At 49.6% G+C, this 24482-nt stretch overlaps 1 protein-coding gene across 2 annotated transcripts in view; it reads right to left on the bottom strand.

The window, feature by feature from the left end:
• LOC119952285 (lysophosphatidic acid receptor 4-like) overlaps positions 1-24482 on the bottom strand; it is a 63344-nt gene that overhangs the window by 26050 nt on the left and 12812 nt on the right. The window contains exon 1 of one of the 2 annotated variants that reach the window (XM_038775909.1): positions 2630-2708. The exons of the other annotated variant lie outside the window; for it this stretch is intronic. The gene's annotated coding sequence lies outside the window, so the exon portion shown is untranslated. Of the gene's footprint in view, positions 1-2629; positions 2709-24482 lie in introns of those variants that run through there. 2 annotated transcript variants of the gene reach the window in all.

The raw sequence follows: 24482 nt of genomic DNA, 5'->3' as shown, positions 1-24482 counted from the left end.
GATCATTCCAGGGCTAGAATGGGGACAGTATGGAATCTCAAACTAGAGCCCACAAGTGCATCCGTGAAGTCATGAACGCCCTGTTTGCAAGGGCAGCTAACTCTACCAACTTTGACATGGAGCAGGCCCAACAGGATGTCTGGGCAGCAGGATTCTCCGACATCGGTGGGACGCCCCAAGTCCACGGGGAGCGAATGACACACATGTTGCTGTCCACTCAATAGACTATCAGCGAGTGCCCTCCATCAACAGGAAAGGGGTTCCACTCCCTGAACATCCAGCTCTTGCACAACCACCACATGGAAGATCATGCACGTGTGTGCACACTTCCCAGGAAGTGTGCAGCCTGGGGCAGTCGGTGCCTCTCGAGGACCACCCCAGGATTGCCGGTTGGTTCTTGGAGGGTAAGAGGACCCGCAGGACAGGTCAGGTGGTCGCGGCGAAGGTCTGACAAGCCCGGAGGCCCTCATCCTCGCTTGCTTCACATAGGACATGGCCTCATCCATCATTCCCCCCTCCCCCCAGCCTTCCCTATTCTCTCTTCCCACCCCCCCCCCCCCAACTCTGTTCCACCCTCCCAGGGTCTGTGTAACATCACTCCAGGGTGTTGGGACTCTGTCGACACTGTCAGCGGGTCACTGTCGAGGGCGGGGGGGAGGGGGGAATGATGATAACCCTCTAAGAGCTGGCAGCACAAGCTCCACCGTGCCGCCCTGCTCCGGGTGCTGACTCCGAGATGCGCCGCTGTCAGGGGTGGGTCTCAGGAGTTGGTGGCCGCTGTTGCCACACAGTGCCCCCTCTTCCCAGTTGGTGCCCATAGAGCCCTGGGGTTCACCTCGGGACGGAGGGGCAGCTGGATCGAACCCCGGCTCCCTGTGTCATCTAGCTCTACCTGCCCTGGCGGCTCCCCAATGTCTGCAGCACGGTGTCAACACCTTCTGATGCTCCTCAGTGACTGGGACAGGCTCTGGAGTGACCCGGCAATGCCCACTGGCGACTGGGACAGGCTCTGGAGTGCCCCGGCAATGCCCACCGGCAACTGGGACAGGCTACGCAGCGCCTCGGCTGTTGTTGTGTTTCTCGGCGCTATGAGGGCGGGGAGACAGGTGGCTAAGTGCACTCGCTATGGGACATGGTTCGATCGCACCCATAGTTCCAACACTCATTTCTTGGAAAACAAAATTAGAGTTCTGGGCTTTGGAGAGGCTACCAATTTGCAGACACAATCAGTTAACTCCAATCTCACCTGGATATTGATAGTGAGCGCTGCGTGCCCAGTGCCCCACCTCAACCAAGCATCAGGCCCTTAAATATTCCAAGCATGGGCCTCAATTCTATAGTAGCACCCCACTATGAGCCTCATGTTCCATGCAGTTTTTCTGGGTTTATATTGGCCTAACGAGTGTTTATTTTTTAAAAAACAAAAAAAAAAGGTATTGCTTAACACCCCCTACGGATGGGCAAGTTTTCTTTTTAAAGCTAGTACCAGCAATATAGTGAGCGGCTGCCTACCCAGACTCTCAGCTCGGCCCAGTTTACCTCAAAACCCCTCCAAGGACACAGGGCTGCATGTCATGAATTTGGCCGGGTGTTGATTGGCCTGTGGGGCTTGCTAGCTTTAATTGGAGGCGATGAGACCTTCTTTGCTTTGAATCTTGGCCTCATGATCAAGCGGGTGCTCCCAGCATGGCCAGCACGCTTGCCAATTTCTGACACCAGTCCGATACCACCATCTCTCCATCCCACCAATTTGTTTAACGTATTCATTTTGAACAAATCCCAAGTATTTTTGTTTCAGGCTTTCCTACACAGTAACATGGGAATGCATTTATTTCTGAAGGAATGCATCACATGAGGTATTTCGTTACCTTTTACTGTGAAAACAGGAACGGAAACCACTGGTTTCCATCAATAGACCCGAAATGATTGTGTTAAACTCGCTGTTAAAAATATCTTCTGCAAACTGCCAATCTCAAAAGATTAAGTTTCCAGGAGAGAGAGAGTGGCAAAAGTTTAAAGCTGTAATATTCTTCAGTGAACATGATTTGAACTTGCCTTTTATAGAGTCTATAAACTATATTATGAAGCATTTCTGTTGCAGAAATGGGTACAATAATCAGGTTAGTGAGGAAGAAGAAAAAAAACGTGATAATGAATGTTCACATCCTCAGGAATGCTCAAATGCTTCATATTCAATTATTACTGTAGTCCCTATTCTTATATGGCATATATAGCAACAATTTGCACATAGCAAAGTCCCAGCATCAGCAATTGTGATGGAGGATTGGTTGTGTGTGTTTTGGTTTCAATTGAAGAATGAATATTGGTCTGGACAGTAAGAGGCCTCGCTGTGCTTTATTGTATAGTATTAACGTTTCTTTTGCAGACAACTGAACAGGCAGACAGAGGCTTTGGTTAACACCTGGTCTGGAAGATAGCACAAAAAACACCATATGTGTTGGAAACCACAGCCTTTTGCCTCGGTTGGAAATGGTGTCCAACTGAACCAAGCTGATGCATCGAAAAGCAGTGCTTTTTCAAACATTTTTGGCCGGGACCCATTTTTACCAACCGGCCATCCTTTGAGACCCATGCCGGCCGATCTTTGCTATCCACCATTCTCACTTACCTTTAATGCGACAGGTCAGCCTGCTTGATCCTCACTACCTCACTTGCTTCGTTATTCAATGTTCAGCTAATGATTGAAGATGTCACTGCATCCATTGAAATAAATCAGAGACGTTTGTCCTCAAACTTGCCATGTTTAGTCTTCAAATGTCTTTGAAGTTCGGAGGGTTTTAAACTTGCATTTTCCAGTGCTTCTCTACATATAACACACATGAACTTTGTGGTGGTATGAATGTGAGCACTGCCATTGGTGCAGAGCATGGGTTTCCCATTGGCTCTGGCTGATCATGTGCCTCTCGTCCGATTGGCTGGGACTAGTCATGTGACTGCTCACCAGTTGGTCAAGAGACAAGTAGACCCCGCCTAAGTACCCAGAGTTCCTGGCGGTCGGCCTTTCTCTGTAGTCGACCACCGGGCTAACAACTAGCTGATGAAAGCCACAGTTTGGATCTTAATCGTGTCTCGAGTCCAATTGATGGTACATCAATTTAATCAGCTAGAATTTTGGAATGGAGCTTCGCATCAAGCCTGACTGCCTCCGCACCAGCCCACATGCTTCAAATGCGCCTGCAATCTTTAAACACTAGCAGGCGTGTTTCAACAGTTACCTGACAACTGCAGCCAGCAAGCCCACCAAGGAGCAGAAACTCCACATCCTCCACTCATGCGTGGGCACAGCGGTATACTCAATGATTGAGGACGAAAGCGATTATGATGCGGCCATGGAGATTCTCAAAGGACACTTTCTCCGGCCGGTCAACAAAGTATACGCACGGCATCTCCTGAGTCACTTGACGAGTTTTAGCATAGCCCTCATAGCTCTAGGGAGAACGTGCGCATGTCTCCAAGTTTCGGCGACTGAGCACATGGAACCTCTAATCAGAGACGCTTACGTTGCTGGCATGCAGTCCCCTTCTATCCGCCAACGATTACTGAAGAAGAACATCCTCAGCCTAGCTGAGGCACGGGCTCTTGCAACCTCCCTGGAGGTTGCTGATCTGAACGCCCGTGCATACGCCCTCAGCCGCGCGGCGACCCCCTGGACTTCATGGCACGCGCCACCCCGTCCTCCCTGGACCCCGACCCCCCCCAAGCCTGCGCTGCGGGTCGCTCCGACAAACTATCGGGGCCCCGTTGCTATTTTTGTGGTCTCTCCAAGCATCCCCGCCCGCGCTGCCCGGCCCGCTCCGCTCTGTTCAAGAGCTGCGGGAAGAAGAGCCACTACGCGGTGGTCTGCTAGACCAAGTCGGTCGCTGCTGTTCCCCGGAGCGACCGCGGATTGCCCCCCCCGGGCCCCCCCAGGGCCCCGCACCGCGCACCAACCTCTCCGGCCCGCCTCTCGGCCCCCGCAACGGCCCCACGGTCCTCCCGACCCTCGATCCCAGCTGCCCCGGCCGGCCCGCAGATGCCGCTGACCCTGTCCCCAGCCACCATGAGGTTCCCATGGGGGCCGCCATCTTGGGCCCCGGACGCCATGTGCGGACCATGGGCACCGCCATCTTGGGGCCCCGGACGCCATGTGCGGGCCATGGGCGCCGCCATCTTGGGGCCCCGGCTCCACGTGTGGGTCCTGGGCACCGCCACCTTGGGCCAACGCGGAAGGCCCTGCCAGCGATTACTCTGCCACCGAGGATGATCTGGAACTCTCACCACGACTTGCTTCCATCAAACTCGACCAGTCACGACCACGCACGCGCACCAAGACTACGACAACGATCCAGCTCAACGGACACAAAATGAGATGCCTGCTGGACTCCGGGAGCACGGAAAGTTTCGTCCACCCCGACACGGTAAGACGCTGCGCGCTCCCCATCCATCCAGTTAAGCATAAGATTGAATTGGCCTCGGGTTCGCACTCTGTCCAAATCACCGGGTGCTGCATAGCGGACCTCACGGTCCAGAGGAGGGTTTTCAAAAACTTCAAACTCCTCATCCTCCCCCGTCTATGCGCTCCGGCACTCTTGGGCCTGGATTTCCAGTGCAACCTGCAGAGCTTAACCTTCCAATTCGGCGGTCCTATTCCCCCCTCTTACTGTTTGCAGCTTCGTGTCCCTCAAAGTGGACCCCCCTTCCTTGTTTGCTAAACTCACCCCAGATTGTAAACCTGTCGCCACTCGGAGCAGACGATACAGTGCCCAGGACCAGACCTTCATCGGGTCCGAGGTCCAGAGGCTCCTTAAGGAAGGAGTGATCGAGGCCAGCAACAGTCCCTGGCGAGCCCAAGTGCTGGTAGTTCGGACTGGGGAGAAAAACCGGATGGTCATCGATTACAGTCAGACCATCAACAGGTTTACGCAACTGGACGCGTACCCTCTCCCCCGTATTTCCGACCTGGTTAACAGGATCGCGAAATACAAAGTCTTCTCCACGGTGGACCTTAAGTCCGCCTACCACCAGCTCCCCATCCGCACGAGTGACCGAAAGTACACTGCGTTCGAAGCGGATGGGCGCCTCGACCACTTCCTCAGGGTTCCATTCGGTGTCACAAACGGAGTCTCGGTCTTCCAACGGGAGATGGACCGAATGGTCGACAAGCACAGTTTACGGGCTACCTTCCCGTATCTCGATAACGTCACCATCTGCGGCCACGACCAGCAGGACCACGACATCAACCTCCAAAAATTCCTCCGAACCGCAAAACCCCTTAATTTAACCTATAATAAGGATAAGTGCGTGTTCAGCACAGACCGTCTAGCCATCCTTGGTAGCCACTACGTAGCGTAGTGCGTAACGGAGTGATAGGCCCCGATCCCGAACGCATGCGCCCCCTGATGGAACTCCCCTTCCCCAACTCCCTCAAACGCTGCCTGGGCTTTTTCTCCTATTATGCCCAGTGGGTCCCCAACTACACCGACAAAGCCCGCCCCCTCATCCAGCCCACCTCCTTTCCCCTGTCGATGGAGGCCCGCCAGGCCTTTAGCCGCATCAAAGCGGATATCGCAAAGGCCACGATGCGCGCTATCGACGAGTCCCTCTCATTCCAGGTCGAGAGCGACGCGTCTGACGTAGCTCTGGCGGCCACCCTGAACCAATCGGGCAGACCTGTGGCCTTCTTTTCACAAACCCTCCACGCTTCCGAAATCCGCCATTCCTCGGTGGAAAAGGAGGCACAGGCCATAGTCGAAGCTGTGCGATATTGGAGTCACTATCTGGCCGGAAGGAGGTTTACCCTCTTCACAGACCAATGGTCAGTAGCTTTCATGTTCGACAATGCACAGAGGGGCAAGATCAAGAACGACAAGATCTTGGGGTGGCGGATCGAGTTGTCCACGTACAACTATCATATCTTGTATCGTCCTGAGAAGCTCAAGAAGCCTTCCGATGCCCTATCCCGCGGTACCTGCGCCAGCGCGCAGATTGACCGCCTCCGCTCCCTCCATATGGACCTCTGCCATCCAGGGGTCACCCATTTTTACCATTTTATTAAGACTCGCAACCTGCCCTAGTCAGGACCGTCACCAGGGACTGCCACATCTGCGCCGAGTGCAAACCGCACTTCTACCGTCCCGAACGAGCGCATCTGATCAAGGCATCCCGCCCCTTTGAACATCTCAGTATAGACTTCAAGGGCCCCCTCCCCTCCAACAACCGTAACACATATTTCTTGAGTGTTATCAACGAATACTCCCGCTTCCCTTTTGCCATCCCCTGTCCCGACATGACCACAACAACCATCATAAAGGCCCTCCTATCCATCTTCTCCCTGTTCGGTTACCCCGCGTACATCCACAGCGACCGGGGGTCCTCCTTTATGAGTGACGAACTGCGTCAGTTCCTGCTCAGCAGGGGCATAGCCTCTAGCAGGACGACCAGTTATAGCCCCCGGGGTAACGGTCAGGTCAAGCGGGGGAATGGCACCATTTGGAAGACCATCCTGCTGGCCCTACGGTCCAGAGATCTCCCTATTCCCCGTTGGCAAGAAGTCATCCCCGATGCCCTTCACTCAATCCGGTCTCTCCTCTGTACTACCACTAATAAAACACCTCATGAACGTCTTCTTGTTTTCCCTAGGAAGTCGTCCTCAGGATCCCCTCTCCCGACCTGGCTGGCCACCCCCGGGCCCATCTTGCTCTGGAAGCATGTGCGGGTGCACAAGTCCGACCTGTTGGTTGAGCGAGTCCAGTTACTCCACGCCAACCCGCAGTATGCGTACGTGGAGTATCCCGACGGTCGGCAGGATACGGTCTCGCTTCAGGACCTGGCACACGCAGGCGTGCGGCCTTCTCCCCCTACACCAACACCTCCCCCCCCCAACCCCAATTCCCCTCAGCGCCTCCCGCGCCCCCACGACCCAGCGCACAGACCCCCTCTTCCCCGATTACAGCGTCTCCACTACCGGCCCGGGGTACGGAGACACATCTACGACCGACGCTCCAGGAGGCAAGGACGACCATCGGCCCAACGTCACTGGCTCCACTGCGACGGTCATCCAGAACACCACGGGCACCCGACAGGCTGATCGTGTCCACCTGATGCGACCATGGGACATTTTGGACTTTGTTGTTATTCTGTTGCACCTTTAGTAGTAGTAGTTTTTTTTTACCACAAGCCAGTGGGCAGCCCACCTTTCTCGATTTTCACTGCTCATACCACCAGTCCTCGGACCCCCCTCCCCCCCTCTCTCTCTTCCACTTACACCCCTCCCTTCTTTCTCCACAAGGGGTGAATGTGGTGGTATGAATGTGAGCACTGCCATTGGTGCAGAGCATGGGTTTCCTATTGGCTCTGGCTGGTCATGTGCCTCTCGTCCGATTGGCTGGGACTAGTCATGTGACTGCTCACCAATTGGTCGAGAGGCAAGTAGACCTCGCCTCCGAGGTGGGATATAAGTACCCAGAGTTCCCGGCGGTCGGCCTTTCTCTGTAGTCGACCACCGGGCTAACAACTAGCTGATTAAAGCCTATGTTTGGATCTTAATCGTGTCTCGAGTCCAATTGATGGTACATCAAACTTTGAATCCTGATTTGCAGTGGCATAATTAATAAACCATACCTCAATCTTTATGCTGCTTTGTTTCTGTTTTCAGCTTCTTCTTCATGGGTTGTTCACCACAGGTCCTGGAGTTCACACCAGCACTCCAGGCAAAATGCAGGAATCTCTCTCGTGCCAGAACACGTGAGATCAGCATAAGGGGAGCATGACCTGCTCTCTGCCGCCGCTTCGGGTAATTTGCTGAAAAGAAAACTGGGCCTGATCGGCGAGCTGACATCAGGAGGAAGAGGTCCACCCCGCTGGGCCCTGGGCCTGCGCACTGCTTGAGGGAAAATTCAGAATGTCCAAATTACCTAACAGCACGTCTTTCGGGACTTGTGGGAGGAAACCGGAACACCCGGAGGAAACCCACACAGACAGACAAAGAGAGAACATGCAGACTCCGCACAGACAGTGACCCAAGCCGGGAATCGAACCTGGGACCCAGGCACTGTGCTAACCACGGTGCTACCGTGCCGCCCCCCAGATTAAATTCAATCTGGTGATGTAGTAAGGCCGGCATTAATTGCCCATTGCCAGGTATACAGTTCGTGGGGCCTGACACTCACCTTTTCTGCACCCTACACGCCCCCAAATCCAAAAATATACACCTTGATCACTGGTTTTTAAACTTGTAAATACACGTTTGCATGAATAATTGCGGAATTGTAATCCAGCTTTACCTCTTGTCAAAGTGACGGTAAAGATGGTCAATGGTGTAATGTGCGTCTTGAGGTGAGCAAACATGGAACTTACTGATGAGCAATGGAATGGAAAGAAAATCAGACGATTATATCACTGTAGCAAATGCCAGTGCAGGAGCAAAGGCCAGTGCAGGAGCAAATGCCAGTGCAGGAGCAAAGGCCAGTGCAGGAGCAAATGCCAGTGCAGGAGCAAAGGCCAGTGCAGGAGCAAATGCCAGTGCAGGAGCAAAGGCCAGTGCAGGAGCAAAGGCCAGTGCAGGAGCAAAGGCCAGTGCAGGAGCAAAGGCCAGTGCAGGAGCAAAGGCCAGTGCAGGAGCAAATGCCAGTGCAGGAGCAAAGGCCAGTGCAGGAGCAAATGCCAGTGCAGGAGCAAAGGCCAGTGCAGGAGCAAAGGCCAGTGCAGGAGCAAAGGCCAGTGCAGGAGCAAAGGCCAGTGCAGGAGCAAAGGCCAGTGCAGGAGCAAAGGCCAGTGCAGGAGCAAGGGCCAGTGCATGAGCAAATGCCAGTGCAGGAGCAAATGCCAGTGCAGGAGCAAAGGCCAGTGCAGGAGCAAATGCCAGTTCAGGAGCAAATAACCCAAACAACAAGATGCATACACTGTCACTCTGTTTATTTCACAGAGTCTCACAAAATGTCAATTTCCTTACTTCCTCTCACAAAAGGAAGTTGCTATAAATTCACGCGAGTGAAGTGCCCAGTGAGTCCAAGACATCAGTGCCCTTGTCTGGCAGCATCACTCGGGTCAAGCAATAATTTGCAAACAACTTTAGAGGTTTCCCAAACAAAAAATTCAATCAATTTAATTTCCGTCATCCCACATCTCTTCACCCAAGGGATCCAGCCTGCTTTCGACCTCATCACAAAACTCTCTCAAATTTTCCATATTGCCAATGTTTTCTGTTTTTTTTTAGTACAAAATATTCTTCCATACCCAGTGGAACAGATTTTGGCCATAAGGCCATAAGGTTTCTTCCCTCACTTCTACAGAAGAATCAGTAATAACTAGTAGTTCCATTGCCATTTCAGAGTCCAATTCTTGTTCAACTTTCTCAGGCGATGTAGGATCTTCAGAAATCATCAAGTCCAAGTCATCAGATGATTCACCTATACTTTGAATGAGGATGAATGTGCAGTTTGTGCACTGTTCAATACTTCGTCCTCTTGCCTCACCTTTAATTTTCTGCATTTTTGACTGCCAGATTGGCAGGTGTCACTTTCACTGCTGAAGAAATTGATCTTGACTTTAAGAAGCCCAAAGTGTCTGGAGGAGCAGGCGTTTTTTTTGGAATCTCAATGCCATGTTTTTAAAATTAGGTTCAAGCTATGCAAAAATGGGATTCATATTTTAACTATGAAGATGTGATTCGGATCATGGATTCCAAACACTCAGTCTACTTTCCTCTGCCCATTTCCCCCCCCCCCCCCCCCCCACTAAAACTCTCCATACCCGTGGACCCCACAACCCCATCACAAACTCTCCCTCCTTCCATTATGCAACCTGGCCTTCACACACACACTCCCTCCCTGTAAGTCTGCAACCCAACTCCCTCTCCCACTCCTCACTCCCATTCACACAATCTCACTCACCTCGCTTGTCTGGTCTTCCAAGGCAGCCTGCCTCCACAATTCTCTCTCACCTCACGGTGTTGGCATGCACCTGTTGTGGACCTGGGTCCTCTCCTCCACTAGTCAGATCCTCATGGCTTGATTCGGGGCGTCTCACCTCGTGCACCTGTTGCTGGCCTTGATCTGCTAGTGCTGACATCTAGCGCAGACTTGCTCACCTCCTCGTGGTTTGATTCGCAAACCTCAACAGCCTCTCTCGCCTCGCGGGCGCCTGCTTTAGCTGTACTTTTGTACTTTACCAGTTTTCCCACTCTTTCACTCAACACTGCTGATGAGTAATCAGCCTCTAATTGGATGTTTAGTGCACCGGCCCGGCACAGGGCCTCCCTCTTTGGTTGGGGACCACAGTGGGTCGGATCTCGAACAATGATGAGTCAGAGTACAGGAGGGAGATATAGAGCCCAGTAGCGCTGTGTAACAACAACCATCTCTCCCTCAATGTCAGCAAAACTAAAGAGCTGGTCATTGACTTCAGGAAACAAAGTATTATACACACTCTTGTCTGGATCAACGGGGCTGAGGTGGAGATGGCTGACAGCTTCAAATTCCTAGGTGTGCCCATCACAACAATCTGTTCTAGTCCACCCATCTCGACGCGAGGACCAAGAAAGCACAACAGCGCCTATCCTTCCTCAGGAAACTAACGAAATTCGGCATGTCCACATTAACTTTACCAACCTTTAGAGATACACCATAGAAAAAAGCCTATGTGGCTGCATTGCCTGGTATGGCGACTGCTGAGCCCAACACCATAAGAAACTACAGAGAGTTGCAAACTCCGCCCAGTCCATCACAAAAACCCGCCTCCCATCCATCGCCTCTGTCTACACCTCCCGTTGCCACGGGAAAGCGGGCAGCATAATCAAAAACCCCTCCCTATGTGCCTGCATTGCCTGGTATGGCGACTGCTGAGCCCAACACCATAAGAAACTACAGAGAGTTGCGAACTCCGCCCAGTCCATCACACAAACCCGCCTCCCATCTATCGCCTCTGTCTACACCTCCCGTTGCCATGGGAAAGCGGGCAGCATAATCAAAAACCCCTCCCACTCGGGTTATTTACTCTTTCAACTTCTTCCATTGGGCAGGAAATAGAAAAGTCTAAGAATACGGACGCACTAACAGGTTCAAAAGCAGCCTCTTCCCCGCTGTTACCACTGCATTATTATTGCTGAATTTCCCCCTCTAAACAGGATCCTGGGAGTTGCTGCAAACAAAACTGGATCAGCCACATAATACTGTGGCTACAAGAGCAAGTTAGAGGCTGGAAATCCTGTAGTAAGTGGCTCACCTTCTCACACAAGATGGATATTTTTTTTAATCCATAGGGATCTGGGTGTTGCTGGCAAACTAAGCATTTGTTGCCCATCCCAAATTGTCCTTGAACTAAAGTGGCTTGTCACACCATTTCAAGAGGCAGTTAAGGGCTGTGGGCTTGAAGTCACAGGTAGCCTATCCCTAAAAGGATGCACGTGAAGCAGATGGTTTTTTTTTAAAACGACAAATGGTTTCCTGCTCACCATCCTTCACTGAATTTGAATTCCACCAGCAGCCATGGTGGGATTTGAAACCTAACCCCAGAATTAGTCTGGGCACCCCTACACCACCCTCTCCCTCACTATAACCTAGATGGGTGCAGCCTGCAGAACATTTAACAATAGTGCTCCTACCAGCTTGGCAGTTCCACCCAGGCACCATGGCAGCGATAAAGCAGGCCACGTAACTGGCACCCCCATCCACCATAGGAGCTAAGTTTATACCATCTGCAAGATGCACTGCAGCAGCTTACCAAGGCTCTCTCGGCAGCACATTCCAAATCCACAAGGACAAGTAGACAAATGGGAACACCGCCTCCTACACCTTTCCTTGCAGGTCACACACCATCCCGACCTGGAAGTATATTACTGTTCCATCAGAACTGATCTTGGATCTAGGTAGCATGGATTGCAGTATCCCCTTTGATGACAAATAGGGATGGGAGGGATGGGCAATTAATGCTGTCCTTGCTAATAATGCCCATACAAGATTGTTAAACAATTTCAAATGAGGCTCTCTGAAGAGATTCCAGGGGTTCACAAGGCTTTCAGATTTTTGCCTTGCCAACGTGTTGGGTGTGATGTACTGTCTGCATTGCACTCGGGCGCGAGCGCACCGTGGCGGTAGATCCTGAGAGTGGTCTCCTGCAGGCTTCCCGGCAGCCTTCATGGCTTGCAGGGTATACCCAAGTCCCGCGAGGCATCAAAATCAGAATCTTGCCGAAAAGGGGCATCACCAAACGGCGCTGCTCATTAGGTTTTAAACCTACTTAGGCGAGCTTACCGGGAATCTACGGCCTCCCGGGATCTACCAGCGTCTCCAATGAGACTGCAGCCAGGTGCCGTTCAGTACTGGCCCACATAATAATACAGGGTGACTCTCTGGCCTTCCCCCTGGAATGCAGGAACCTTGGCACTGCCACCCTGGCACTGCCAAGGTGCCTGGGTGGAAGTGCCAAGCTGGTAGGAGCACTATATATTTGAGATAAGGACCCCATATTTTTCGGAATGCATCTGATTTGCATGGGAAGATTCCAGGTCAGGAATTCCATTGAGATAATGTTATGCCAATTGTGTACTGAAGGAGATTTATCGCTAATCTAGGAGCAAAGGATATTCTTCCATGCTGCAATGTTAGGATATTATACAGCCTTTTCCCACTATTGTCAATTATCTTTCAATCTGGGAGCCCAAACTTAACAATTTCGAATGGAGTATTGAGTATCTTTTCAAGGTCTTGAAGTACACTCGACCAGTAGGAGTTAATTTTGACACAGGACTAAAGACAATTTGCGGGTTCCTCTGTATCACCAGCTGGTCAACGGGGTTTCCCATTGTGGGGCAACCCCACCCCGTCGGGAACCCCCCGGACTGCCGGCAAAAGGGAGAATTCAGCCCAATGTTTGGAGTCTCCTTCGACTACTTTGTACAGCAAGCAAATGGTAGGGTCTAACCGGTGTCTTAAGCTTGGCAAGTAATGCAGATGGTGTAGTATTTGAAACTGAGTTTTCTTCATCTATTACAGTCTGGGATTCTATTAGCATTTTCTCATATATTGCCCCAGGTCTCTTCATCAATGTTCACTGCAAAGATTTTTCCACAAAAAAAACAGAGGCTCTCTAGTATATTCACATGGTGTCATAAAACGTGCTGATTAATTGATTAAGGTTCCGTGGATATGAAGATTCTTTCTCCCAGGGAGTCATTAGCATCAAAGATGTAGGAGATAGAATCAGGAGTATCTTGGGATATCAATTTGTTGACATAGTTACTCAAAAGTAACTTTCCGGGGATCACTGTCTGTGCGGAGTCTGCACATCCTCCCCGCGTGTGCGTGGGTTTCCTCCGGGTGCTCCGGTTTCCTCCCACAGTCCAAAGATGTGCGGGTTAGGTGGATTAGCCATGATAAATTGCCCTTACTGTTTGGTAGAGTTACTGAGTTATGGGGATAGGTGGAGGTGTTAACCTTGGGTACGGTGCTCTTTCCAAGAGCCGGTGCAGGCTCGATGGGCCGAATGGCCTCCTTCTGCACTGTAAATTCTATGTAAAAAAAAAAGAGAAGGAAGCATCACTAAACATATCTCACAACCCGAGAAGAATCCTATCCCTCGAAGATATCAAATCCATGGTCCATAAGACCTGGTGGGAAATCCAGATTGCCCTGAATGGGAGAGAGAGTGGAAGATCTCCCTTCCAGCTCACAGACTATCCACCATGCTCAAGTGTGAATTGTAGGATTTTCACACTTGAGTGCACAGGGCCTGTAAGGAGTACACAAACTGGCTAGCTTCAATATCGAGCCAAATGCAGGCAGGGTCTTCATGATCCATTCCCATTTGAATCTAAGATGAGAAGCTAACTGATACATTTTAATATTCAGCACCGCTTACCTCCCCCACCCCCACTTTGAACTGGGAAGCTAAGGTTTGGCTATGTTTGAGCAAGGTTACTTTTTGTTCGCTGTTAAAGAACTGGGCAGCCCATTAATTTCCTTTACAGCAAGATTAGCAGCATCTGTAAAGGATATAATAACCTCGGCAGAACATTCATCTCACCAGTGCAGGTTTCCCACAGGATTGAAGGTCTTGCATCGGAGAGAGAATGAACTGAGTAGGGATCAAATTCAGCCTGAGAATACACCCCGAACAAAGATGACCAAATCTCCAAAGATCTTTACTTGCGACGGGGGGGAAGGAGGCAGGATGTTATTGAGTATACGATTCACTCAATTCTAGAATGACATTGGTAGGGGGTAGAAAGGAAAGTGAACTTTTCGGATGCAGTGTTCATCACACATCTAAACGTCCTACCTCCTCACAAACTGATGCCTTTGGCTGTTGGGTGCGGAGTGGGGGGGTGAAGATTTCTAGTTACAGAGAGGTTGTCCACCAAAGGATTAAGTTGACAGTCGAAGTCCCAACCTATAAAAGGAATTAGTTGATGCTAATTCAGCAATCCCATGAAGACCTTAATAACAAATCAGGGAAATAATTTGGGGGCACCATAGGCATTCATTATCAAGACACTTTCCCCAGACAGTAACCCCTTCATGATCATATACTTAACCCCCTTATCTTCACACTGTCCTCCATTCTAAAAAGGCACATTTTTATTGAATAATGCTGCAACACCTCAGCTACTGGTCGAGAATGAGGCAAAAACAAAGCTGCCCCACCCAGTCCCTGTTCAATTGTAGGTGCTCCTCGTCATCTCAATGAGTTTCTGCAAGGGGGCTGGTTTAGCTCACTCGGCTAAATCACTGGCTTTTAAAGCAGACCAAGCAGGCCAGCAGCACGGTTCGATTCCCGTACCAGCCTCCCCAGACAGGCGCCGGAATGTGGCGACTAGGGGCTTTTCACAATAACTTAATTGAAGCCTACTCGTGACAATAAGCGATTTTCATTTCATTTCATAAAGCTATGTCAACTATTTCCTTTAAGGGAAGACAAAATCTTTTTAATCGGATGATGAACTCCTTGCACGCTCCAGGAGAAAAGCTTTAAAGTAGCAGCTGCCATTGCTTATTCAGCCTTGCTAGTTTTAAGGGGGTACTGTTCTCAAAATGTGAGGACCTGTAGGGTTACCTCTCCAATTTTACACAAGGCGTCTTCCCCCTCAAAATACCACACTAAGGAGGAGTACCAAATGCCCCTACTGTACTCGCCTACCCCCCCCCCCCCCCCAGCAGTGGCGCTACTCATATTTATCATTTTAAAAACATTTTATTAGTATTTCCAGTTTTTACAGAGTAACAACTCAAATATATCTGATATTTACAAACAGGTTTGTCTTATTTACAATGGTTTTTGCACGAGGTCCCACCCTTCCTCCCACCCGCCCCTCGTTGGTAGTTTATTCCCCCTCTTTAATGTCGCCTTCTGCCTGGGTGCCACGTACTGTGCTCCGCTTCTTTCTGTCGGGGCTCATATTTTTTATTATTTAGTGTTGTGGGGAAGGGGGGGCCTGCCCCATTCTCTTGTGGGTGCTTTCCCTTGTCTCCCTCCCTCTCTTCCCCACGCCCCCCCCCCCCCCCCCCCCCCCCCCCTTCCTCCCTCTTTCTCCCCCTTCCTTATCTTCCTAGTCGCTGTTGGAATGGAACAGGTCTTGGAACAGGCTGATGAATGGCCCCCACGCTTTGTGGAAGACCTCTTCCGACCCTCGGATGGTGCACTTGATCTTCTCCAGGTCTGCCAGCCAGTCTGCAGCTGTGGGTGGTGCTGCTGATTGCCAGCTGAGCAGGATTCTCCGGTGTGAGATTAAGGAAGCAAAAGCCAGGGTGTCGGCCCTCCTCCCCGTATGGAGATCTGGCTGGTCTGATACCCTAAAGACTGCCAATAACAACGAAGAACAAAGAAAAGTACAGCACAGGAACAGGCCCTTCGGCCCTCCAAGCCTGCGCCAGCCATGCTGCCCCCCTAAACTAAAATCATCTACACTTCCGGGGTCTGTCTCCCTCTATTCCCATCCTATTCATGTTTTTGTCAAGATGCCCCTTAAATGTCACTATCATCCCTGCTTCCACCACCTCCTCCGGCAGCGAGTTCCAGGCACCCACTACCCTATGTGTAAAAAACCTGCCTTGTACATCTCCTCTAAACCTTGCCCCTCGCACCTTAAACCTATGCCCCCTAGTAATTGACCCCTCTCCCCTGGGAAAAGGTCTCTGACAATCCACTCTGTCTATGCCCCTCATAATTTTGTAGACCTCTATCAAGTCGCCCCTCAATCTCCGATGTTCCAGTGAGAACAAGCCGAGTTTATTCAACTGCTCCTCATAGCTAATGCCCTCCATACCAGGCAACATCCTGGTAAATCTCTTCTGCACCCTCTCCAAAGCCTCCACATCCTTCTGGTAGTGTGGCAACCAGAATTGAACACTATACTTCCAAGTGTGGCCTAACTAAGGTTCTATACAGCTGCAACGTGACTTGCCAATTTTTATACTCAATGCACCGGCCAAGAAAGCAAGCATGCCATATGCCTTCTTGACTACCTTCTCCACCTGTGTTGCCACTTTCAGCGACCTGTGGACCTGTACACCTAGATCTCTCTGACTGTCAATACTGTTGAGGGTTCTACCATTCACTGCATATTCCCGACCTGTGTTAGAACTTCCAAAATGCATTACCTCACAATCTCTGGTACAGCTCCACCCTTACAACCTTGGACATCGCCTCAAAGGTGGCTGTCCAGAACCGGATAGTCTGGGTCAGACCCAGAACATGTGGGGCGTGGTTGGCCAGGCCCCTCTGGCATCGGTCACATTTATCCTCCACCTCTGGGAAGAACCTGTTCATTCCGGTTCTGGTTAGGTGGGCTCTGTGCACCACTTTAAACTGCATGAAGCTTAGCCTAGCGCAGGAGCTGGTGCTTTACTCCAGAGTCCCCAACCCACTTCCGTCCCCAGTTCATCCTCCTATTTCCGTCTAGCTTCGTCCAGTAGTCGTCTTGCCCTATCCGTGTATGTTCCCATAGTTCTCCCCCCCCCTCCTTACTGTCCGTGTTGATTGGTTCGTCTAGTCGGGTGTCTCTAGGGACTTTGGGGTACTTTGCCTTCTCCTTGTGGAGAAACTGTTTAATTTGAAGGTGCCGGAGCTCCTGTGCTATCAGCAGGCCCAAGTCCTGGGTCAGCAAGTCCAAGGTCACAAGTCTGTCCCCTGTGTAAAGGTCCCTAAGCACGAGCGTCCCCCCGTCCTTTCTCCATTTTTTAAAAAGGTGGCGTCAAGCATGGCTGGTGGGAATTTGTGGTTATCACAGATGGGGACCACGGAGGACATCTTGGTTATACCGAAATGTTGCCTCATTTTTTCCACGTCTTCTATGTGGCTCCCACCACTGGGCTGGATGTGGACATTGATGGGAAGATGGGAGCGCTGCCGTGGCGAGTGTGTGGAGGGCCATTCCCTTGCAGGAGGACTCCTCCAGCCTCACCCATTCCATGATTCCTATCCATCCTCTCACCCTCTCGGTTGTGGCTGCCCAGTGGTAGTACTGTGGATTTGGCAAGGCTGGACCGCCCATGTTTTTCCTCCTTTGCAGTGTCGACTTAGGGATCCTCTTGTTCTTACCCACCACACAAACATTTTGTCTACTTTGTGGGAATAGGCCTTGGGGAGGAAGATCTGTATGGATCTCAACAGGAAGAGGAACCTCGGAAGTGCGTTCATTTTGATAGTCTGCACTCTCCCCACCAGGGAAAGCGAAGTGCATCTCATCCCTGTAAGTATTTTACTTCCTCCGCCAGACTGGTCAGGTTCCATTGTGGATCTGTGTCTAGTCATGGGCTATCTGGATCCCCAGATAACGGAATTTGTTTTGGGATGGTTTGAATGGTAGTCCCTCCAGCTCTGTCCCTCCTCTGTTCGGGTTCACCGGGAATGCCTCGCTCTTGCCCAAGTTGAGTTTGTAGCCCGAGAAGGATCTGAACCCTACCAGAAGTTCCATGATTGCTTTCAGGGCGTTCTGTGGGTCTGAGTCATAGAGAAGCAGGTCATTCGCACAGAGCAACACTTTGTGTCCTCTGCCCCCTTTTTGGCTGCCCTTACAGCTTTCTGCGTCTCGCAGAGTGATCGGCAAAGCGAACAAGAGTGGGGACAGTGGGCATCTCTGCCGTATGCCTCTGTGCAGCTGGAAGTATTCAGAGCTGGTTATGTTGGTCCGAATGCTCGCTTTGGGGGCATTGTACAAGAGTTTCACGTGGTGAATCTTGTCCCCAGGCCAAACCACTTCCATTTAACTCTGTTGATCACCTTTTCTGCATCCAGAGAGATGATCACCTCTGGTGTTCTCTCCCTTGAGGGGGTCATTATTATATTCAGCAGCTGCCTGATGTTCGCAGTTAGCTGCCTACCCATAGCTAAGCCCGTTTGGTCCTCTGCAGCCACCTCCGGTACACAGCTCTCCAGTCTCTTGGTCAGGACATTTGCAAGTATCTTCATGTCTACATTAAGCAGTGAAATGGGTCTATATGATCCACATTCCATCAGGTCCTTGTCTTTTTTGGGTATCAGCGATATTGTGACCTTTGTTAGCGTAGGAGGAAGGGTGCCTCTCACTTGCGAGTCTGCAAACATGTCCTTATCATGATTAAAGCAAAGGAGCCAGAAAGCATATACTACCAATATAAATGTACAGATAAGAAAAGATGGATATCTATCTCACAGCCCTAGTATACAACCTGCACAGCACAATCCTTAACTAGAAGGAGCATGCTGAGGGGTGTTTTCTATTCAAGACAGAAGAAAATGTCTGGTATTAAGGATAAAACACTCATTGTGAGTATCAAATCAGCCCTATCAGCATTAAGTATCAGGAAGGAAGTATAATGACAAGGAAGAGTGTCCAGAATTTACTGTAAACTGCAAAATTGTTTTTCTATAGGGTTCACAAAGACCATGGCCTTGACCGATTGTGGAACGTCTTCACAGAGTTGTTGGATATCACCCTCAATGTAGCAGCATGTAGCGCGGCATATTGCAGTCCGATAGCTGTTTTCCAACTTGATCAAACCCTTGTGCTTTTGTTGTATCACCACCGAGAAACTTGAAAGAAAGAGGCTGTTGCTCCATCATTATGTCACTCCTCTTCCAAAACTCTTTGGCAAAATTATGAAAATGCATAGTTACAGGCCAGGGAGCTGATTATCCCTTGACCTCAAAAGATTGGATATAATGTTCCCTTTCTAACTTAATTCACCCTGCTTTCGTAGTCAGACTAACTTGGTAGCCAGCTCTCAAAGAATTTAACTGGGAGCTTACCCTCAGCTACCTCTGGTAAATCAACAACCCAGGCATTTTCCATTGTCTCGGTTTGCCAGAACATTCAGGAATTCTGACATCAGGATTGCAAGCCGGCTTCAACCAACAAATTACATTCGACAGTAAGGATTCTCTCCTCTGCTTCATCGTGCCTTTTACCAGTATTCTTCAGCTCTATAGCATGAGCACTGATATTCTGAGCTGATAAGCAGAGTTTCTCGTCAATGACCTTCTCATCAATTGTAATGTCTTTAAGCGCTGGATCGAGAGCCCTTTTGAGGATTAAGTCACATGTTGGGGAAAAACTGGTTCCAATCCAGTTGCTTCTAACTAAGACCATAAGACATTGGTCCCAGAGCTGGCCCATCGGGTCTGCTCCACCATTCAATCATGGCTGATATGTTTCTCATCCACATTCTCCTTCTCCCCATAACCACTGATCCCCCTTATTTATCAAGAACCTATCTATCTCTGTATTGAAGACACTCATTGATTTGGCTTCTACAGCTTTCTGTGGCAAAGAGTTCCAGAGGTTCACCACCCTCTGGCTGAAGAAATTCCTCCTCATCTCTGTTCTTTAGGGTGATCCCTTCAGTCTGAGGCTGTGCCCTCGGTTCTAGTTTTTCCTCCCAGTGGAAATATCCTTTCCACATTCACTGTATGTTGGCCTCTCAGTATCCTGCAAGTTTCAATAAGATCCCCCTCTAATCTTTCTAAACCTCTCAAGGAACCAGCCAGGTGCCCCTCGGAAACCATCAGCTGGAGGATCAGCTGACACATTTCAGGGCCAATCGATCCAGGTGACACGGAGTGACCCACAAAAATCTCCTCTTCCAATCGTAGGGATTAGGAGCAGAAGTAGACAATTCACCCCTTCGAGGCTGCTTTACATTTCAATTCAATCATTGCTAATCTCATATCCACCTCTCTACCGGTTCCCCATATCCCAATATATCTATCTCCTTCTTGAAACCATTTAAATGATTCAGACTCCACCGGACTATGGGCAGCAAGTTCCACAATTTCATCATCCTCTGCGAGAAGTAGTTCCTCCTCATCTCAGTTTTAAATCTACCACCTCCCAACCGGTCACCTCTTGTTCTAGATTCTTAGTCATCTCATTAGCTCCAGCCCCACATGCAGAGTGAGGCCTGCTATGCAACAAGACCGAGGCCCTCCAGATCTTGACACTCCAGGAGGACACTCAAAGTCATCACAGACACAGGGTGTATGGCATTCAGCAGTCCGAGGCGGCCACCATTGTGGATGCACCAAAACAGCAACATGGTTAGAAAGGTCAAGGAAACATGGTTCCACAATGTGGGCATGATGTAATACAGATCATTGTAAATACACTTCCAAGAGGTGCCTTGTTATGATGAACAGTGTTCATGTCAGTCAGATGTGAAATCTTGGTTCCTACACAAAAAAATGTCAGCCTTCAGAGCCTTTCCCCATGTGAAGCATGCAGCCTTTCGAGCACAGTGACTGTCTGGCTTCAAAGTCACCCTCTAGGTCAGCAATGCCTGTACTCAAAGTGGCTTATATTTGCTGTAAAAATCCCATTCACAAACGTCACAAGGTTCCTTCATGTGTGCTCAGCATCTTAAGAGGCGCTCCTGCCCCAATCTTGTTAGTACTCCTGACATGGGGAAGGTGTGGTGCTGTGGGGAACAGGTGATGCCCAAAGGATCAAGTGCTGGTAACATCCATGTGCCTGCTATATCTCAGCAGCATCTCATGTGTGTGTGCAGCACTCAGCCTGATAGGTGGCTGACATTCCCAGATGCAATGTCAAGTTCTCAAGAATTTCCTCAACCTCCTGGAATCCTGTGGCTATGAGGGCTTCATGAGCACACCTGCATAGTCTGCACAGAGCAATTGCCTTTTTGGCCTGTATCCTCACCTTCAATCGCCTTATCGGAGGAGACGTGCAGTTGTTCATCCCACCATTGAGCTTCTCCCCCCATCAGTAGATTGTGTAGCGCGCAGCAAGCCATTATGACGCATAACACCCTCTGGGGTATACGGAGTGCTCAACCAGATCAAGACACCCGAACCTTGGTGCCCATCTTCCACCAAACTCCGGGTTGCGGCATTACCCTCGTTTTACTTTCTTTCAGCAGGAGTCAGAGGGTAAGCTCATTTCTCAATTCAGCAGGGTTGGAGGCTGCTGGATGGCAGCATCAGCCATGTCCTTTGCAGGAAGGCCTCGTCTCCGGTGCCAATCCTGCAGCCTCTGCTGTCCCTGGAAGCGGTCAGAGATCAGAGACTTGCGGAGGATGCACACTGCCGGGGTATCTTCACAAACCTGCACGATCCATTTGTTACGGCATAGACCAGCTGAACATCAAAGCCTTTGTGGTTCACATACTGGGCTGCTTGTTGCCGAGGAGATTTTAAGGGCCACACTAGTGCAGTTGGTAGCACCCTGCATCTGTCGGAATCTAGAAACCACCAGCCCTGGCTTCCTAGCTAGCCTGATCTCAGTCAAAGCTGACAATGTTGTGTAGCTTCGAGAAAATGGCATCCATGACCTCCTGGATACATTTGTGAATGGAGGCTGGAGAGACCCCCAATTTGAGTGCAGTGGTCACTTCCACTGTCACTAGATGCCCTCTAGTCCCCATGGCACCAAAAGCTGCAGAAAGTGGCATGTGTATGTGAACAGTTCTCTTGATATGCACAGTAGTCAGGACACCGGTTCTCGCTAATCTGCATGTAGCACATGTGCTGTCTATAGATCCTGGTTCTATTGATGCACCTGGGAATGATGACAGTCTGGAGTTCATCTTCCAATGGGGCAGCACGGTAGCATGGTGGTTAGCATAAATGCTTCACAGCTCCAGGGTCCCAGGTTCGATTCCCGGCTGGGTCACTGTCTGTGCGGAGTCTGCACGTCCTCCCCGTGTGTGCGTGGGTTTCCTCCGGGTGCTCCGGTTTCCTCCCACAGTCCAAAGATGTGCAGGTTAGGTGGATTGGCCATGCTAAATTGCTCGTAGTGTCCTAAAAAAAAGTAAGGTTAAGGGGGGGGTTGTTGGTTACGGGTATAGGGTGCATACGTGGGTTTGAGTAGGGTGACCATGGCTCGGCACAACATCGAGGGCCGAAGGGCCTGTTCTGTGCTGTACTGTTCTATGTTCTATGTGCAGAGGCCCCACCACCCCTTAGTCTGGAGGGTTCTGCTCCTGCCTTTGGTAATCCAGGTGCCGCCATCGCTTTTCATCTTGGTTTTCTCTCCTGCTTATAAGCAATGAGGTACACAGAGATCACCAGGTTCCAACTTCCTGACTCCCTTCACTGCTGTATCACAAAGAAATTTGAGCAATTGTCTCTTAAGGACCACGCTTAGTTATTGCCTCTCAAGGCCCCTTTGATGCACGAGAGTTCTGACCACCAAATGGATGCCATTGTTTACTGAACATGATATTTGCTCAAAATCCCCGCCATGGCGACAGCTTCAGTCACTTGATGGCATCCTGAGTTCTCATCTCAGGTACATGCATTGTCCTAACCTACATTCCATCGCTTTACGGTTTGCTTTGAACACTAGGCTGACGTTTCCATGAGATTAGGGGCGTACCATTCAATGTTCCATGGCCACCTTTCCAAGGGGAACGTCAAGCTTGCGGTGTCACCCAATGGTTCTGCAGCACCACAGTCTTCATTAGACTTAGGATTCATTGCACTCGAGAGATTGAATACTGACCAAGCACTCCCAGGAATTAGTGCTGCGTGAGTGGGTACTATCCCTGGACTAGACCTACTCAATTGAGCTCAAGCCAAGTGGTCTCAGCTGTGGACGAGTGCTCATATTTAACATGTTTTTCCATTTGCCTGGCCATTTCCTTCAACCCCACCCTCTTTCCCACTATTACCGAGACATTTCCATTCAACCTTCAGTCCGTGCTGCCATGAACTCTTCTTGCACTGCTGCCCAAGCTTCCCTATTCTCCCTTCTCTCTGGTAATGTTGCAGAAGCCATTATGGAGACTTACCCGTGACCCCCTCTGAATCCAAGGAGCCATTTCCTTGCGCTAAGCTGTGTGAATTCACCTCCAGGTTCAGGTCGCCAGGTGAATGCCTTTCAAAGTCTGTTGTGAATCATACAGACATGGGATTTACATCTGATGCCGTCGAGGGATGCTTCTGGCTTGTGGCCTCAATGTTGAAATGCAAATTTATTAAAATTAAGTGGGAAATGCAGCCATGCCTCCTCGAGAAGTTTTCAAATCTTGACACTGAACACGCCCATCTCTAATCGGATGAAGAAAATCCCAGCCATAGTTGCCGAAATAGCTTCTCCATAATCGACCATATAAAATCCTTGGTAAAACCATCCCTTAATGTCCTCCACTCAAACCTCTGACATTCCATGTGTCAATTTGTGTTAAAACGCTAACAAAAAAAGATTCATTTGAAAGCTTGTCTGCTTTCCAGCTATAATCACCTCAGTCATCTGAAATACTCAGTTTCAATACTGGCTTTGACTGCAGAACCCATCCAAATCCAACAAGGAAACGCACAAACAATGATAGCATGAAATGCTTTTCTAAACTCTATTTTGGCCACGGAAACACTACACAGTTTCTGTGCCAAATTTTGTCAATACTTAAAAAAAGTGGGCAGGAAACTCCAATTATTGCCTAACTACCAATTGCTGTACACATCACTATATATTTCAATGTTCAGCGCAGTAATTTTAAAAAGTATTCATAAAAGCACTATTCGTAAACTAACTTGAGGTATTGAACCTCATTATATTAATTGCTATCTTGCTCTCTGAACAGACCACCCACAATTTCATTCCAACCTCAAATCCCACTTTCTCCAAGGGACAGATGGCAAACTCTCATTTGTCCTTGTAATACAAATGGGAAATGTATTTGTGTAATTTGTTGAGTGATTTACTGGTCATTCTGTAAAAATCCTCATGGAATTAGATATATTTAAATAAAATAGCCATTTACCTTCCATTTCACCCTCGGAATTCTGGCAAATAATTATATTCTGAATCATATTTGGATCCAAAGTTTGAGTACCATATATTAAATAAGAATCTGACACAATTGCCCACTAAATCAAATTATTTTAAGTTAAAAATACCTTTGTTCAATGACTCTAATAGATTCTGCATTCTTCCTCTACACCCATTAGTAGAACAAGGAGTATGTCGCACCCATCAGTAGAACAAAGAGTGTATATGTACAGAGGCATTATATACTGTTGGACACACTGGTATTTTTTTTTTGCCCAGAGAG

This window comes from Scyliorhinus canicula, chromosome 17 (genome assembly GCF_902713615.1).
Source record: "Scyliorhinus canicula chromosome 17, sScyCan1.1, whole genome shotgun sequence".
Classification (NCBI taxonomy): domain Eukaryota; kingdom Metazoa; phylum Chordata; class Chondrichthyes; order Carcharhiniformes; family Scyliorhinidae; genus Scyliorhinus; species Scyliorhinus canicula.
This window is presented reverse-complemented; position numbering and strand designations above follow the sequence as displayed.